The following is a 5,310-nucleotide window of genomic DNA, read 5'->3' as shown; positions in this document are numbered from 1 at the left end:
ACCCAAGCACCTGTCTCTAAACTCACTTAGGAGAGAACTGGTCAAAAAGTGTCGTCACGAGGACATTTTAATACTACCTTCTGAACTTCAAACCATCCACAGGCATCTTCTGATCAAGCGGCAGAGAACCAGCTACATTGTACATCATACATCATATACAATGTACAATGTATGTACTTACTGGGCGAATCGTTTTTATTCTAATCCAAATTAGCAACAGAAACCATCAAAAAGAAGGCATAAAGCAACAGCAAATGAAGGTATGCGAGAAACACCCAAATAAATTTCCTAAAAAGAAGAAGAAAAGAAAGAGAAAAAGAGTGAATGAAGTCTCACACATTGAAAAGCATGAGGTAGAAACCGCTAAAAAGCCGCGATCAAACAAGTCCCGCTGTACATGTACATGTATGTACTTACTACTTAGCTTAGCACTTGAAATGTCTCTGTTGTGAAATGTGCCACTCTTGCACATTGTTCTATTGTTTCACAAACATTGGCAGCTCTAACAGAGCTGGCAATGTTTGCGTCGCCGCGGATGTGTCAGTTCACCCAGTAATTTGATCTTTCACCAATGCTGTGATTCAGCCATTTTGACTTGCTTTGCGGGCCACAAAGCCAATGATTGAATCACAGCAGTGGTGAAAGCTCAAGTTACTGGACATCCGCAGCGACACAAACACTGTCAGCTCTTTTAAGAGCTGGCATGTTTGTGAAACTATAGAACATATAAACCAGCATCCAGATTCTCAATACTGTTGTCTAATGATGTCTGATGAGCGTCTACTTTTTGTATTTGTATTTATATCATTATCTCATGGCACATCATGATGACGGCCAGTAAAACTGAGACAAGGGTGAAAGCCAAACACAGCAGTAAAACAGATAAAAGAATACAAATAAAAGGCAAAGGAGGAGACAAACCAGCAGGATGTCGTGCAAATACATGAAACCTATAATTGAGCAGAGATTTTAGCAACAAAATTATCCATCGACGTGCTGGTCTTGGCCTGCGTTGGTAATGTTGCCCAAAACACATAGCCAGCAAAGATCGGGGATCTAGTGAATAGGGTGGAGGCAGCGCGTGGGAGACTGAATGAGTTCCGGGTATTCCGTGTTTCGGAGAACCAATTATAAGCCTGCATATGCAAGGGTATTTTATTTAGTAATATTTTATGTATGAGAACACAGAGGTGGTACTTATGTCGAGTGGAAAGGGGACTGATCTTGGCAATTTCATAAAGGCTAGCGGAGGGAAAGCGACGATCTTTGCTAAATAAGATTTTAAGGAGCATGCGGTTATGGTTTCTAGCTTGTTCAATACAGTAGTAGTTATGCCAGACCAAGCAGTATCACAGTAGTCAAGTAAGGGCAATATATAGCAACGATAAAACAAGCGCTTGCAAGAAAGAGGAAGATGTCTACAGTGGGCTTGAAGAGCCCCAAGGATGGAGCTTGTGCGCTTGCCGACATACTGCACATGGGGTGACCACGACAATTTAAAGTCAATAACAACGCCAAGATGCTTATGCTCTTCAACAATACGAATAGCAACACTTGAAGAAGGAAAACAAAGTGGCAGGGAAGGGGGAGAAGGGGAAATGTACGTAGCTGCCGTAATATCAACGTTTGGCTGCAACTTCCAATCATGCATCCAGGTTATAACCTTGCCAATGCTATCTTGCATGGTTTCATGCAGTCGTATAGGGCAAGCATTGGAGCAAAGCAGAGCTGTGTCGTCAGCGAAAAGGCTGACACCAGGGGCAATATCGGGGAGGTCATTAATATACAGGAGAAATAGCAGTGGCCCAAGGATTGAACCCTGGGGGACTCCAGAAGTAACGGGTAAAGGCTCCGACAACATAGACTAGTTGAGAGGCGTACAAGGTGATGTCGGTTAGAGAGATACGATGAGAGCCAGCCGATAGCCTTGCCATCAATGCGATACAGGCCCGTAGCAGCCCCATTTTGGTTGGTCCGGCAGGATCCGACCTCGAAGCTCCCCCCCCCCCCCCCCGAGCCCAAAGTGTACATGATTGTACGTGTATGTACATGTGACCATGCAGAGTAACTGTAATATTAATAATAATATTCGCGGGATCCGCGTTAGCATCACTTGAATGTTCAGAAACACACACGCTATAGCCTTCGAATGACGTAGGGCGAGAAAAGGAAGAAGGATGTTCTGCGTGAGTCAGGAAAAGGGCATCAGCATGTTGTATCTCTCCAAACAGAAATTAATTCTTGAAGCCTTTGAAGGCATAGCAACAGTATCTAAATGCATGTGATAAAAGAGCCAAAATGGACCTTTGAGGGAGGAGAAAGGACATTGCAATGGAGGAATGGCAGGAGCTTACAGCACAGGACACGTAGTTCTACATGTATGTACATGACATGGTATTGGCTATTAGTATTACCAAGGATTATACTCTTACGATACTCTTGCTATTACCATGCACTACCTCTACTTACCGGTATATACCTCACTACTTCTACGTACAGTCAACTTCGCTAATAACGACTTCGGATATAACGACAATTCGCGAATAACGACAGAATTTCCATGCCCAAAGCAAAGTCCCATCTGACTGTATACATTTAACTTCGGACTATCTGCATAACGACAATTCGCGAATAGCGACATGATTTTAGTGCCCCGAGGTCATATTCACTGCTTGAATAACGACTTTCTGGCTTTTTGACAGCTATTTCAAGTACCTGTCATGCAGAAGTACCAGAAGAACCCGTGGTGATGGATAAGGCACACATACAAGAAGATACAGCCAGGGGGGGGGGGGTGTTTTTTCTTTTCTTCAAAATAGTTGGAATGATCAGCACACCTATTGGACATCATACGGTAGTTGTACAGTACATGATTGCACATTAATCTTCATACATGTACATGTACATGAACATGTCCCTGTAGATGGCTCCAAAAGGTTAATTTTTCAATTTATTTCCCTTGTCTATTGACTTTATTGTTCCTTTCAATTGCAATACGAAAATAAAGTACAAATTGACGTAGAGCATGAAAAGAGCTTCATTTCGATATGCATGTCATCAGGGAGTCGTCAAATACCATGTATTTGACGACTCCCTGCATGTCATACTATACAAAATATGGGTTCACAAACATTCAAATGGGACTTCGGATATAAGGACACTTCGCGAATAAGGACACTTTTCTGATGCCCCGCCGAATGTCGTTATTCGCAAAGTTGACTGTATTTCCCACATCATTTGTGATTTGTAGTAACGAAGCTAGTTACAAGATGTCTTTGGTGCGTTTGTAGAACCACTACATGGTGTCAGGGCCACGTAAAGCAGCCTGCAAGCCAGGCAGAGATGCTGCTACCCAAGACCCAGGACCTAGTACTAGTAGTGACCACTGTACGTGCGCGTGCGAATCCCAACAGCACGTATCTACCCTACTACAGTCAGTGCTGGGAGACCTCAAACAAGAACTGAAGGATGTCGTGAAACGCGAAATGCAAACACTCGCGGACAGTCTGCTCGCGCCTATTGCGTCACGCATCAGTGATCTCGAGGACCACGCCCAGCACCAGCGCGAAGACATCAGCCGCATCAGCGCGGAAAACAAGAAGCTACGCAAGACGGTGGAGCAGATTGCCGCAAAAACGGACGCGACTGTAATTTCCGCCATGGGAGACATGGAGAAGAAGCTTGGCGCCATCATGTCTGCTGGAGCCGACCGTGCGTCCAAATCGGGACCCCGTGGATCATGGACTGGTTTCGGTTCATGCAGCACTGCGCCCATAAATGGCAACGACATCCGTGACATGGTCGACGACATCGCGGATCAGCGCACCCGTGACAACAATGTGATACTTCGCGGCCTAAAGGAAAACTCGCGCGAAGACCTGCCCGCACTTATTGCAGCACTTGTTCCCGACTTCAAACGGGACGACATTATCCAAGTTTCACGACTCGAAGGGAGAAAGCAGCGTGTGGCAGATTCCTCTGCTTCCGCCAGTGCTAGCGCTAGCACTCAGCCACCAGACCCACCACGCCCTGTACGAGCTGTCCTCACGGCAAGTGGGAAATCGCACCTGATGCGCAACAAAACTCGCGCAAAGATTAACGGGCAGCCGGTCTACGTTAATCACGATCTGACACGCCAGCAGCAACAGAGGAGACGCCCGCTGGTGGCGAAGTTCAAGGCCCTGAGAGCTAAGGGAAACCCATGCCACCTGCCTAAGGATGTCATCGTCATGAATGGCAAGCCTTTGACTGACGCAGACATCGAGGATCTGCTCAATCAATAGGAATCAGCCCGGGCAGTCCCTCCATCACACGCAATAAGAAACACCGCAGTGATACAACCACCCACTGACACCAACGACAGAAAGCTAAGTATCACCCGTGCATGCATTTCTAAAATAGATTCTCCTTTGTTAATTGCCCACATAAATATCTGTAGCCTCTTAAATAAACTGCATGAAGTTGAATACATTCTATTCAAACATAAAATTGACGTCCTAGCAATTTCGGAGACATGGCTGAAAACAGCAATCCCTGACGGCTTAATCAAACTGCCTGGATACGAAGTACACAGAAGAGACCGCAAGCTAAAGACAGGAGGCGGTGTATGTATCTACATCAATGACAAACTTAAGCACAGACAATTACATATCCTCCAAGATATCGAAGCCGTTTCCATCCAGTTATTATTGCCGCACAATCCCATGAACATAGTATGCACGTACAGACCCCCTTCATCCCCCGTCACATATTGGGAGGAGTTGCTCAACACCGTTGATGACATCGAATCACACACGAGAGAAGCTCATACCATTGTGCTAGGCGACCTCAACGTCAACATCGCAGACCACCAACACCAGCAGTACAGGCACTTCCTAAGCTTCTGCCACGCTACCAACTTACAGAACATAGTTACGTCCCCAACCAGATTTCCGAGCCAATCGGTGCTAGACTTAATCTTACTACCCCGTACAATTTATCCACCAGCACGTGTCTCCTATTCCTCAGGGAGACAGAGCATCATCTACCAAGGCTGTTCCGTTAAGCCATGCGACGCTTCCGATCACCAACTAGTAGTTTTAGAGCTGTTGGCTACATTGCACTCTGCGCCGCAGAATCCACCGGTCAGAACCCGGAAACCTCCAATAAGAACCATAAATGCACAAACATTCCAGACAGAGATCACTTCGAAGATGTCAATCGTCGAGAACCAACCAACTGACCTCAATGCAAATATTAAACTTTTTCAGGGCTCCATCACCGAAGCACTTGATCATCATTGCCCCGTGAGGATAGTTACCTTTTCCACCA

The sequence above is a fragment of the Sycon ciliatum genome, chromosome 1, assembly GCF_964019385.1.
Source record: "Sycon ciliatum chromosome 1, ocSycCili1.1, whole genome shotgun sequence".
Classification (NCBI taxonomy): Eukaryota; Metazoa; Porifera; class Calcarea; order Leucosolenida; family Sycettidae; genus Sycon; species Sycon ciliatum.
Note: the sequence above shows the minus strand (reverse complement) of the source record.